The following is a 15,221-nucleotide window of genomic DNA, read 5'->3' as shown; positions in this document are numbered from 1 at the left end:
ATATGTCATCCATGTAGGATAACGCCTCGGGATCAATATCATGTAATATTGATGTTACATGGGCTGAAAATAGCCCTGGGCTAGAACAGCCCAGGGCTATTTTCAGCCCATGTATAGCCTTGGGGTAAACGACAAAAGCGTTTCTGTGAGCCAAATGAGAATGCACTCAGGTCCCGACTTTCATGTGCTGAATTCTGGCAGAAAAATCCATTCGAAATATCTAATGTTGTTTTATATTTTTTACGCACTATGTTGTTTATTAGTGCTGTGCTATGTGAGTTTTGTATAGCCTATGTACATGTGTGACTATTTAAATGCCTGTAATCAATGACTATTCTGTAGGAATGGTCAGGCTTTGCAACGGGGAATAACAGGTTATTCATTGCAGATGTACAGGGCGCTATTACTCCCTGATACTCGAGCTGAGTGAGGATCTCCCACACTGGAGCTTTTGCTTCATGTTTAACAGGGTATTGTGGCCGTGGTTGGGGTGTAGACCTAATGGGAATAACATGACAACGAGATTCCTTGTCCCAACCTACATGATTGCTGTATAACGCAGATGCCTGCGCTAAAGCCCATTCAGTAGCATAGGCTTGTTTTTCTGCTTCTGGAACAAGATTAGAAAAAGAAGACAAAATGACATCTTCCCCATGTGGGAGCTTACGGACGTGCTCAGGTGGCCAGTCTCTTTCAGCCATCAGGATGTCACTAGTGAGTTCATCCCAGAATATCACACCAATGGCGCGCTCCACGTCTCCCTCTAATTGAATTCTTAAATCATAAACCCTGTCGGGTGGGAGAACGCGGCTGTCCGCTGTCTCAACTGCAATAAAATCGCTAGTTGCTGTCGCATCCAGATGATCTTTCAGACTCTGGCGACATATCGTGCCCTCTGCTGCGCTGTCTAACAGAGTCACTGCCCACGTCTTGTTCCTCAACAGTGTTCTCAAGTGTACTGTCATTTTTAGCTGACAGTGCTGCCACCTTTTTCTTTTTAAACTGTGACTTTTGCTGAAGAGTCTTTTCTTCTTTTTTAATTGTAGACTGCAGCAAGTCTTTCTTTTGTTTCACGTATTCAGTACGTCGATCAGGACGGCCCCCTTTCTCGCTATGTCTATCCAGTGCGTCCTGAAAGGAATGAGAGGGACGTGAATCAGTATATCTGTCTGGAGTTTTGATATTCTCCCTATTTCTGAGATTGTATCTCCTTTCGGAGTTCTCTGTGTGTGGAGAATCAGCTCTCTTATTTCTTCCATCCTTAAATTCTTTCTGTTTTTCCCAGCGCTTTTTAGAACCCTCCTGTGCCTGCTTCGTACCTTCCTTAAGGGTGGTACCTTGTAATTCCAATTTCTTTGTCTTGGCTCCCAAACTATCCCGCCCTATACTAGTATAGGTGTCGGAAATTATTTTTGGTAGCTGTCTCTCCTGTTCCAATTGTGGAGTTTCTCAGAGATGCTGGCGTATTGCCAGTGCTACCTCTTCCCTTTTATTATTACTGAGTATTATTGAGGAAACTGCGTCAAAGTTACGCATTAATTTCATCCCCAAATCTAAGGCTGGTGCAGCCCCGTGCTCATTCTGTATTTGGTTTAACACTTGGCAAGTGTCGGGGTACCATGTGTAGTGGTATATATGGCAGTGAAGACTGTACCCCATGTGGCGCTGTCATCCACCGAGGGAACCATACCAAAGGGCAGGCACATAGTGAGGAGTCTATGCTTTTCCTTTGGTCCCGTATGGGTAAACACAGCTTCGAACTGATTTGTTTTCTGGGCTATCCAGAACGGTATTTTCTCTTGTTCTGTGGGTACTTTACCAATGATAGTATGCACTGTTTGTGGATTAATCCCAGTAGCCAATTGGTAACCACCAGGTACTGGTGGAGCTGGACGCACTGGTATTCGCATTACGAACTGGACTAGTCGTCTATATAATGTCACTAATTCATTATATAAATTTCGCAGATCTGCTATTGGCATGTTTGGTATGCCTGGGTGAGGTGTGTATGTGGCAAACATAGGCCATGTTGGTCCATCATTACTTAAAGGACCTAGTCTCACCCTTTGTATTACATGTGGTATGGCGCCTTCAAACCAGTTCTGTTGCTCTTGGTATGTGAGCGATATTTCATGATACTGGTATGCTTGGTACCGTTGAGGTATGTTTGCAATTTCGTATATGTGGAATGTATGTGTTCTTTGGTCCGCCTCAGGAAAGGTGACCCAACAGTAAAATGTTTCTGTTTGGTATGCTTCATTAGCTTCTATTATGAGTGTAACATCCCCACCATCTTCAGTAAAGCCATGCACTAGTAGGTGTTGTGTTACTGCTTGTCCAGCGTTTTCAGGAATTTCTATGGCGTTAGCCATATTTGGTCAGAGAAATGGAACACCAAAATGGGGAGTATAGTTCTTTTATGAGTTTGAGCTTGAGCAACCTACAGCCTAATCAGGTGTTATCTTTTCAGCTGAGGAGGATCTTCTCCAAGACCACAGACGTCTCAGTTTAATGGTTCTTAGGGTACCTGTGAGACAGTGATAGTTGGGGTATCTGTAAATTAGTGCCTAAACGCCGTTGTTGGTGGCGCCATGTCGTAGTTTGGACTCTTGCTCAAGGCAAGACTGCTGGTTTAAGGATGACAGTACTTATGTTTGTAGGTGACTATGCCTATCCTACAACAAGTCGCAGCTGTCATCCCAAACCTTCTGGCTCACTAGCAGCACCTCACCAAAAACCCAAATAGTAAAAGTTGATTTGTGGCAGCCTTTACGCATGAACTCAAGAGTATGACATCTCAGGGAGTGTCGTGGTTAAACGGAGATTACCCCTTTCTCACAGATACATCATGTCTCATTCAAACACAGGCAATAATGAAGATGCAGTAAAGTTTCAATAGCTTTTATTTAACAGAATTGCAATCTGTGATAAGTTGCATGGGCTGCAATGATTAGGATAATGAACAGTGCAAGAAACAGAATTGTAAAGACAAGGGTCATTATCACAAAGACCCCCACCATCTTGCAATAACATGGAAAGACATAAGGTATGTAATATGTCCTAATACCTTATCATGATAGGCCTAACCTCCTACCTAAAGGAGAGCTGGGTATGTTAAACCTAATCTGCCAATGCCATGTCCATGAGAGGAGCCCCCAACCCTCGTTACCTTGGAAAGGGGTCTCTATCTCAGACTCTGCAGGGACACGAAGACTGAGTCAGCGTCAAGACGAAGTGCAGCATCGATATCAGCGATGGTGGCGAAGCCCTCTGGTCAGAATCCCTCTGATTATCTGTCTAAAGTGTGATGTATTTATACAGATCTACTTGGACCGCTGACGTAGGTGTGTTCCCAAACAATAGATAACAGGCATGCTTGGGGCGGCAATTAATATAAACAATTCCCTCAAAATATAGAGAGGGAAAGTCCCTAAGTGTGAACACCTACTGTTTGTTTGTCTTTGTCACTTGATCTTGACGCCTTAAAGCGGTGGCACTGATAATGCAAAGCATAACAAGTGGCCTAACTATAAACAAGGCAGCCATCTTAGAGGAATAAAAAAATTAAATGAGCTAAGACAGAGCAAGCTAAGTAGGTTAAAAGTCACTAGGTGACAGGGGCACGAGTCTGCAAGCCGAAGGCTAAGCTAACCCCTGTTATCCCATTAAAACAAACTAGGATTCACTACAGAGCATCAATAAATATAATGCCTGAACAGAAGTACAATGAACTGTCTCCGTTACAGCGGCTTACACCATCAAAGACCAAAGTGTATACTTGGGCTACATCAACACCCATGAAGAGTAAAGGTCCTTTTGTAGCAACAGTGAAACAGATGAAAACAAAGGTACAAGCATCGATCCATGATCAATGGACAGCAGCAAGTGTCTGTTTTCTCATTTTCAAAACAGCTGCTGACAAGGGACTAATTTCTGTGAATTGCAAAATGAATGCTCAATACAAAATTGGAAGTCGATTCCCTTCATTGTTTCATGGTTTATAAAAGTAAAAGACTGTGCAAGTAAAGCTGCATATTAATGAGATTGTCCGTCCTATTGCTCAGAGACATAGATGAATTTCTTTTTATTTACAAGAATCTGTTGAAAATGAACTTGAATCATTATTTAAGCATGATATTATTGGACGTTCCACTGGTCCAACACCCTGGGTTTATCCCATGGTAGTGGTGTCCAAAAAGGTCTGTGAAGAAGGTGTGCGCATATGCGTTGACATGCACCAGGTAAACAAAGCAATTGAATGAGAATGACATCCAGGTCTGCACATTTCTTATATGATAATGCAATTGAATGGTGCCAAGTTCTTCTCCTGAGTTGATTTGAATATTGGTTATCATCAGCTGAAACTTGAAGATAGTTGCAGGTATATTATAACCTTTTCTACACATATTGGTTTGTTTAGACATAAGAGACTAAGGACCTGATTTAGAGTTTAGCGGATGAACTACTCTGTCACAAATGTAGCAGATATCCTGTCCTCTGTATTACAATTCCCATAGGATATAATGGGATCGTAATCTGGGAGACGGGATATCTGTAATGTTTGTGTTGAAGTAACCCCATCCGCCAAACTGTAAATCAGGCCCTAAGTCTTGGAGTGCCATTGGCTGCAGAACTTTTCTTAGATGCCACTTGACATGTCATACAACCTTTTGTGAACTCATTCAATTATAGAGATGACATATTAATTTCCAGAGCTACACAGAGCATGATAGAGATCTCACCCATGTCAATTACCCAGTGATGCCAGTTTGACTTTGAATGCCAACAAGTGTGAGTTCTATGAGACATAATTGAAATTATTTGGTCATATCTTTTCAAATGAGGGCATGAAGCTTTGGCAAATGCTAAAGCCCCAGAAGATGTCTCAATGGTATGTTCTTTTTTTGGAATGAAAGTTACTGATACACACAAGACTTTTCCACTGTTAGTGCTCAAGAGTTTACAAAGAAAAACATTTCATTTCAATGGTCAAAAGAAGGTGAGAAAAGTTTAAAGAGAATCAAACGTGCCATTGAAAATGCTAAGGCTGGTGCATACTTTAAACAAAAGCTTCATATAGAGATTGTGGTTGACGCTAGCCCGGTCGGGTTAGGTGCTATACTTGCACATAATAGTGGACGCCCAAATGCTAGATGGCATATTGTGGCCTATGCTAGTAGAAGTTTGTCTCAAATAGAATGTACTTACTCACAGCTTAAGAAAGAAAGTTTGGCTGTAGTATGAGAACGTGAACATTTCCATGTACTCATATTTACACTGATGAGTGGTCATCAATCTTTGCTGACCATCTTTTGCAATTCTTAAGCCAAAGATGCCTCCTGGAATTAAACAATGGTGATTGAAATGACAAGAGTATGATTATACAATTGTGCATCATCCAGGAAAGGATCAGAATCCTGCTGACTACTTTTTGAGAGTGCCCCTACAAGGTCAAGGTACTCCATCCAAGACAGCAGAAGCCTACATCAATTTCATTGTCAAGTCAGGTACACCAGCTGCTGGATCTTTAACCCAAATTGTCACTGTTATGAGTCTTGATAGTGACCTGCTGAAGTCAACAGACATAATTACACTATAGTCGTGGAACAAACACTATCGACCTCTCAGTAATGATGGTGAATAGATGGAGTTATATTGCAAGGATTCAGGAATCTTATTCAGGAGAGAGTGCAACAAAAGGTAATTGCAGAAGTGATGAATTCTAGATTCCTCCCTCTCATAAGGTATCTACCAAGTTTTTATCCACATTTGCCTCTATTTGTTTAAAAAAATAATTCTCATTCAAAAATTACTTGTTTTTACAAATTAAATGGGTTGCAAACGGCCTGCAGCTTTGCCTGGGAGATAGTCAGCCTATATATGTTTTTTTTTTACAACTCATTTAAACAAATGATCAAAATGTGGTATTGTTACATTGAAGATGTGTTGACATTGAAGATGTGTTGATGATTTGTAATGGATCACCCATCAGCTTGATAAGATTTCAAGAAAGGTTAAATCACAGAACTCAAAATTTCAGGTTTACTATAACATATGATTCTAATAAAGTGAATTCCCTTTACCACTGGACTACAGCACGGCAGATAACCTTGCTCTGAGCCTAGATACCGAACCTACAGACACCAATACCTTACTTCATTTCAACAGCAGCCCTCCTAAAGCACTTAAGAAAATTCGTACCTTTTGCCAACTCCTCCAGTTTTGGCGGAGTTGTACCAGTAAAGCATATTACTTTGAGAATGCAAACAATTTGGTTGACAAACTTGTTGAGAGAGGGTCCCCCAAAAACTTGCCAAAGGAGCTTAGAAAAGAATATAGTCCTCGGAAAACACTTTTGGTAAATAAAGTAAAATAGACACAATCCGTGCACATGTGTGTTGACCTCTAACACTAAGGCCAATAAAGTCAAGCAGATAATATTAAAAAAATGTAATATTCTAGCAGATTTCAAAATCCTAAACCTATGCTTTCCTTCAAAAAGAAGAACACATCTGCACCAGGAGCTGATCAGTGTAGCCAGACCTAGGGAAAGGATTAAAGATCTGTCAGGGATGTTGGATCTTTCACTATATAGTAGGTCATTTTAGGTGTCAAAACTGTCTTGCCTTTTAATTTACTAGTGACACCAGGCATGTAACATTGAATGGTATTGTACATAAACATACCACATCTTCCTATTGCAACACCAAGAATGTGATTTACATTGTGGAATGTCCCAGTGAAAAAATGTATATCAACCAAACAACACAGCCTATCAAGACACACATTCTCCAACATAGGTCCGGTATCAAATGTACACAGGTGGAACCCACTCTACCAGGATGAATCACAAAAATTATGACCTTAATCGGTCATTCATCTTTGTGACGCACCATAACAGCAGGGGTGGTTCTTTCTCAAGTCGTGTTTTTTTATTATAAAAAGTTTCATTTCTTGAGACAACTGTACCTCATGACAGCTGCTACTGAATTTGCAAGCTTTACACAAGCCACAGGTAAAGAAGCCCTGTATGGATGTTTGTTCACTCCTTTCTATAGATTGCATCAAACTCACACATAATTGATCCTTCAATGAGGGAATTCTTCTAAAAGTTATTTGTGGTTTATCTCTAATTAAACTACCTACTTGTTCCTCTGTTCTTAATACATCCCAATATTTATTTAGACAATGTCTTACTTACCATGCTTGATTATGGAAACTTGTGATAAACCTAACTGTTTGAGGTATATTACTACTTGTTTCCAGATGAGGAATTAGCGCATTCTCTCGGTTGATTGCTAATACCTTATTACAAGCACTTTCAATGATTTTACAAGAATAGCCTCTTTCTAAGAACCTACTTCTCATAGTCTTCATCTCCTGAAAAAAATCTGTGTCTTCACTACAGTTTCTTCTTGCTGTAAGCAATTTTCCATGTGGGATAATATCTATGAGATTCTTTGGATGACAACTCTTCGTGTGTAATAAACTATTGCTTGCTGTTTTTTTATGAAACAATGAACTAACCAATTTAAAGCTTTGGACTTCTGATTTTAAATCCAAAAATTCTATCTTCGATGCATGAATATGAGATGTAAATCTTAAATTTAACTGTTTATCATTCAACAATTTAACAAAGTCCAAAGCTTGCACTTCACTACAATTCCAGATGCAAAAAATGTCATCAATAAAATGAACCCAGAGAACAGCGTGTTTGTCAAATTGACAGATGTTGTACACAATCTGCTCCTACCACCAGCCCAGGTAAAGGCCTACATAGCTAGGGGTGAAACAGGTTCCCATTGCTGTTCCCTGGGTTTGTTTGTAAATCTTCCTATCAAAAATAAAAAAAATATTGGTCAAACAGATATTCATCATCTGCAATAGCATTTCGTATGTTGTAGATAAGATATTGACCTGGCTCTTAGAAAATGCTAGCTTGCTTTAAAGACTAGATCATGTGATATGCAGGTGTATAGACTCTCTACATCAAGACATAGTAATAAATATTGATTTTCCCAAGTTATACCATTGATTCTTGTAAAAAAATCACTTGTGTCTCGGATATATGATGGTAAAGACTGTACAAATGGGTGGAGAAAAAAATCCACATATTTAGAAGTGTTCTCCAACCCACCACCTTTGGAGGAGACAATCGGCCTCCCAAGTGGATTAGTAGGGTTTTTATGTAACTTTGGTAATAGGTAAAGTACCAGCAGTTTAGGAAAATCACATTTCAGAAAGAAGTATTCATCATTCTCAGTTAATCCCTACTCTTTCCAAGCATTCAATTTCTCTAAAGACACTTTATGAGCTATCAAGGATTTCACTAGTTGTTACCTCATATTGACTACTATTCTTCAATCGTCTAAGTCCTTCCTGAAAATATTTTTCTGAGGGCCATATTACCACATTACCACCTTTGTAAGATTGTTTTATGACAATATTCTCCCTACTCTTTAACTCCTTGATAGCTTGTAATTGATCCTTCTTTAAATTCATATATGCAAATTTCTTCTTCTTATCGATTCTATGGAATTCCTGACCATACATTTTTCAAATACATCAATAGATCCTTGTACTACTTGGGGACAAAAGGTCGATTTTGGTTTAAAATTGCCCGTTGTTTCACACCGCAAGTCCGTCTTCAGGCCTTCACTAAGCAGATTCATAATGGGGTTATCAACCCAACTACTGTCTCCTACTAGTTCTCTCATTGTTTGTAGAACTTCTGTATCACTTATTAATAGATTTGAAGGAGTACTACTAATTTTAATTAACTCTTTTGATGACTTTGTACCATGCCAATATCTCAACTTAAATTTTCTCACAAAGTGAAATAAATCAATTCTACTTTGTGTATAATAAAAAAATGCTGTAGGACAAAAAGAAAGGCCTAAGGAAAGGGCTTGTTCCTGAGTCTTTGTTAGAACAGTATCAGATAAATTCACTACTGTCAATGTGGTCATTGGTTCGATACAATTTGTCCCATTGTGCGAATTCCCATAGAACTCTCGATATCTCTTTGTTTCTTTCCGGCTCCTTTGCTGCCTCCTCTTTGTCCTCTTCCACGACCTCTGTGACCTTGTGAACTGCTGGCTCCTTAGGTTTTCATTCTCCCTTGTGCCATGACGTTGAACTCCTTTAAAATATTTGATTTTACTGATTCCACATCAGACTGATTGGAGATATAGCTCTCTCCTTTGTCACTTCCAGTGGATACTTCTTGTATTTGTGTTCCTCTGGCTACTACATGAGAAGCGTGAATTGTTGTAATGTTCACCCGAGGTATTGGTTGCCCTATGTCTTGTATCATGATGTTACTTCTTAGATGATCACATTTTCGTCCAAAGGTCAAAATATGACCCCTTTCATAATCCACTTCGTCTCTATGAAATTGACGTTGTTTTTTAGCCATTATTTCCCCTTCCAACTTATTCAAACGTTCATTTAGTCTCACCATTTCCTTTTCATATTCCTCAATACTACACTTATCTTTTAACATCGCTATACATTTGTCAATTTCTTGTGATAGTTTCTCCACATCTTTCCTAGCATACTTGATTAATATTTTGAGCATCCCTAATGAACAATTGTGATTGTTAATCATCCATTCCTCAATCATGTCAGGATCCAGATCAACTATATTTGCTAAAGTAAAAATTCTAAGTCCTCTCAGGAGTCTATCACACTCAACATACTTCTGTAATGTGGTGGCTTCCCACCATTTAGCTTGCTCACGTTTGGATATTTTCCACAAATTGTCCCACAATTGTTACTTTACCAGTTCTTCCTTTAGACCATTCCCAGCATCAGATCCTGATTTTTTATCAGTTGAGGCTGCAAATATTTTTTCTGCTGCTTCCATCCTCTTATTTTCTCTCATAGCTGCCATTTTGTTCATCTCTAAGTCCCCGATTGTAAACTTACATTGATTCTCTTATTACATTGTATTATATATTATTTTTTTAATGCTGAGATAACTGACTTAATGTCACACACTTAAAAAGTCAGTTCCGCTTGCCTCACCACTTGAATTACTCTGCATCCACATGGAATCAAAAGTTGCTGAAGATTCCGGAATTAAGACTGCACTCACCTCACAATTTGACCCGAATGGAGCCCGGCATCCTCTGACGTCGGACCTACATTCCGTCGATGTTGGCGGGCCTCACCGCTACAACAGTAACTTCAATGTTGCCGATTACCAAATAATTCAGAGTGGGGGCGGGCTGGAGATCCATAAATCCAAATCAGTTCTGTTTGCCAGAATCCAGCCGCTTCACATGCGGTAAGCCAGTGGTGGGGTGGCGAACCCCGAACATCCCAAAAAACGCATTGCCTGCTCCCGAGGCATATCTCCCAATGCAAACCACGAACCATGGCTCGTATTCACACAGCATTTATTTTAATACTAATGACAGCAATAAACTCTAGGCGTTTCAGAGCAAATCGCTCTTTGCTCATGAATACAACTTCTCAAAATGTATTCTTTGCCCGTTTACCATTCTTATTCAATAAACTCTCCCACTATTAACAATCATAGAAAAAGGACAACAACATCTGCACATCAATCAAGAAAAACGTGTTGGCCATCTTGGAGTGCTGCTACTCTATACAAACTATTCACAATCATTGAAACTCATCATTCATATAATTTCATTAATACTGTGCCAAGTAATAATTAGTACATATTCCAGAACACATTATCATAAGATGTTAATCATCAATCAACCACATGATATCCATAAATACACAAAATAATATACATAACATATTTCACCAATTTATACTTAACACTTAACTCTGCTTAATTACACCTTCCGAACAACCAGAAGGATTCAGATATAACAGCTCTCCTGCTCTCGCATATTCAGACCTGTCCACATCTTCACCCTAAAGTGAAAACAAAAATACAAATTAAAATTCATTCATGTCATATATATATATATTTATATATATATATATATATCAATTACCTAGTGGCGGTCACCACGAGATAGAGATAGTTATAGTGGTAGGTCTCCTTATCCATTGAAAGAGCATTTTTTGGTTTGCTAATAACCTTCGATCAGTTTGACGAATCATTACAAAATTTTCCAAGAAAAAAATGTATGTACCTCGGCTCCATTCTTGGGTGATCTGTCAAGTGAGGGGCAAGAAAAGAGGGGAGACTCAAATCATAAAATCCCTACGCATTTTCCATAGACGTATTTAAGACGGGCTACAGCAAAAACTGCTGAACTGAATTTCACCAAATTCATCAGGAAGCTATATCTTGGTCCAAAGATTGTGATTTGGTGTAAATCCATCCAGTAGTTTTTGAGAAATTAAGAGTCAAACATAATTGTATATTTTGTCAGTTGGGCTTGCAAGGGACTTGTGGGTGTCCAGCAAGAGCACAAAATCAAAAATGGAACCCTGTGATTGGTAAGGAGAGGCCTGTTATTCCTGTGAGCTTTTATGCTCTCATGGGAGAGAGAGGCTCCTAGCAGTCCAGCGAGTGCTCTTATTGGTTGGCTGTTGGAGTTTTAGAAATGAAGTGGCCACTATTACTGTTCACTCTGAAAAATTGTAGGTGTTGTGGAAATTAAGTAAAATAGCTATAGAAGGGGGCAGCAGAAAGGCATCCTGTCCCCCTTTGATTTGAGAGGATGACTCTAAGGGATAACTACTGAGCTAAACATAAACGTATATTGTTTTTAAAAAACTTTTACAACCTAGCGGGACTGTCGCAGGATAGCGAGTAGTAAAAATGAGTAGGTGAGTTATCAGTACAGTCTACTATTAAGAATGTATACAGTGGCACTTTCTATTGAGAGTAAGTGTGTAAGAGATCAGCACTGTGATGAGTAGAAGGTTAATTCTTTTTTCTAAAAAAAAGGTTATGCTCTTACAAAACTCTCACAGAATTGTGAACAATAGAAAGGAATAGGTGTATACACTCTAGTACAGTGGTACTTAACCTATGGTCCGGGGATCCCTCAGGGTCCTCAAAGCCTACTCAGGGTCCTTGACTGCTTAGAAAATTAAATAATATTAACACAATAATAAAGTGTGCAAAAATAAAGAATCAAAATGTAACACTGAAGGCTAAAATTGTGATTAATTGGAGCAGTGCAAGTACATCAAACCACATAAAGTATGGGTGACAAATGTCCTCAATTGAATTTAGAAACCTTTCCATTAAAAGTTTGATCATTTTATATTTGTTTGTTAACTAAATATTCTATTATTTGCATTTTTTTAAATGTATCTGTGTTTCTTTATTTGTTTTGCAAGTCAAATGATCAAACATTCTTAGTCAGCTTCCAGCAACGACTTGGTGGGGGGTCTCTGGATTTGAATAACTATTGTATGGTGGTCCACGGGTTCCAGTAGTGATTAAGTGGGTGAGTGTAGACATAGATGTTAAGAACCACTACTCTAGTATGTAGACTTGTTACTGTAGGAAGGAGTTTTACTGGACATGGTGTTTATTAGAGTCTACTATTTGTGCCCGTTGGCTCTGGAAAGAGTTGTGAGTACAGTTAAGGTTCTTCCCATATGGTACTAAGCACACCCATCATCAAAGAGTGGGGTGGTAGTGAAGAGGGCACACAGCACACTATGCACTCCTGGCATCCAAGCGAGAGAGCTCAGCAGAGATGCCAGTCTACCTCCACCCACCCTACTGGTCATGATTGTCATGTGAGAAAGAGGCATGAAGGGAGAGGCCAGGCACTCCCCATACTCTACTATGCACAATTGTTATCTGAAAAAGAGGTTTCAAAGGAGAAGTAGTCATTCACACACCCTACTACGCACAGCGGAGTTGGCTGTATGGAGGGCAGGTTACTTATGGTAATTATTATTTTACTTAAAAAGAAACTAGAAATTCACTGGAAAAAACAAAGAATAAAGTAACATTAAAGGTAGGTGTGATAAAAAGATTTGTGTTTGCTTTTAAAAAAAACCTTAGAAAGTCACTGAAAAAAACAAAGGTTAAAGTAATGTCATAGATGATTTTTTCAGTGACAACATTAATGTTTTGAAGTTAAAATTCAACAGGTATAATTGGCAGCACTAACTATACCTTGCTCCTTTGCCATGCACTACTTATGACCTCATGTATGACATGACTCATGACATTTTATGACATTTGTTATCACTGATGACATCTCTAATGATATAATTGATTACATCACTGGTGACATCATCCAAGCTTTGTTTTTCCGCATATTAGTGTATAAATTGACAGTGAACAGCTAGACTTATCTGTTTGTGAATTACTGAATAAATCTGTTAATCGCATCTCAAACCTTATCAGTAAAGGTGTTTGTAACTGTTGCTGTGAAAGTCAAGGGCTACACTTCCCCCATGTGAGCCTTCTGTGCCTTTGTTTAGTATAAATTACTATGGCATTAGCGGCCTAACAGCAAAAACAAACTAGCTCAGGAGAAGATCAGATATCATTATTGCTAACACCAATATGTGCAGCATTGGCTCAACAGCATACACTTTACTCAAAATAGTGAATGCCAGTTTCAAAACAAATGCCCTCCTACAGACAGCTTTTATCTGTTGCAAACCTGTGTGTGTGTGTATGTGTATATTTTTTTTCATTTTTGTCCCTTAAAATCTTTGCACCGGTTAGACAAATGTCCACAAAACATTTGAGACCTGCTGATCCTGTTTGGCTCATTAGTGATGTACTGAAAGTTGTGCGGCGTTTGGCCAAGGGAGTACAAAGAAAAAAGGGGGGTCCCAAAACGGGCTTTAAGTCCAGTGAATTTTACATAGACTTTTGCATTTCACCTAGCGTGAAAAACAGCCAGTCAAATTTTGCTGAAATTTGGCAGCATCAAATATTAGGGTGCACAGATTATTATTTTGGGTGCTGCAGGTAGGTAGAGTAAGTATCTTTTAAGTTATACATTTTTAACTTAGTGATATCTTGTAGCACAATACTACTAAAAGTAGGAAGGATGCCTAAAAACTAAACTAGAGTGCATATGGAAAGTTTCAGAGACCTAATTATGGTCACATGCTAATGGAAACCTATAAAAAAATACATAATGAATAGAATATATCTTATTCTAAATACGTTTTCTTTGCATGCTCTCTGACTCACAAAAAATGGTTCAACAAAATGAAAAATTGCCTTAGCAGTGAGTCACATTTGAAGGACATCATAATTGACCACTAAGAAAAAAATAATAATCTCAATTTACATAATAATAAAAGTGATTGCCTTTCATTTTCTTTGGCCTTCGTACGAAGCAGAATCCTACTAAAAGCAGCAAGGACATCCAAGGAATAAACTAAATGCATAGGTAAAGGCTCAGATTTACTAAATGAACAACTGAAAGACCCATTTATCATCACACTCTAATGGAAATCTATGAACAAATACATAACAAATAGAATACATCTAACTCTACATGAGTGTTATTTGCATGCTCTCTGGCTCACAAAATAAAACTGTGTCCAACAAGCCAAACAAAATTCATCTTTCTTAAGTACAATGAAAAGCAAAAGTGACCTAGCCGTGCGCTACATAAACTACCATATGGAGAACATGATAATTGGCCTTTAGGAAAAAAATCAGTGGTTTTCATTTACTTTGGACTTCAAATGATGCACAATCATACTAAAAGTAATAAGGAAGCCCAAATAATAAACTTGACTGCAAATGTAAAGTTTCAGAATTAATGTATGACTACCTAAAAGACAGATTTATTGTCACATGATTATGTAAACCAATAAGCATAATACAAAGAAATCACATTAAATCTGATTGCTAGTCTGTAGTTGTAGTTATTCTTTACAAAGATAGGAATTTCACAGATCTTAGCACACTAATAACTTTCTATCCATTTGACGAATCACCACAAAGCTTATCAGATCTGAAGCATTTTCTTCATTTTGAGATGTTGTAAATTTTATGGTGAGTACAGAGTGCAAAGGTAAAAGGGGATCCCAAAATGCTTATTTGCACCAATGCACTTTTCACAGATTATTGTATTCAATGTTCCACAAATAAGGCTGAATGGATTTACATGAGATTTGCCAGGATTACACATTATGGTGCAGAGATTATGTTTTTTGGGCACTGCAGCTAAGTAGGGTAAGTATTTTATAAAGCAGAAGGCATTTAAACATAATGCTATCTATCACTGAGGTACATTTGTGGAATTTCACAAATGTTTTTGAAACTTAGGCGGAACATTGCTGTAAGC

Source organism: Pleurodeles waltl, chromosome 5 (genome assembly GCF_031143425.1).
Source record: "Pleurodeles waltl isolate 20211129_DDA chromosome 5, aPleWal1.hap1.20221129, whole genome shotgun sequence".
NCBI lineage: Eukaryota > Metazoa > Chordata > Amphibia > Caudata > Salamandridae > Pleurodeles > Pleurodeles waltl.
This window is presented reverse-complemented; position numbering follows the sequence as displayed.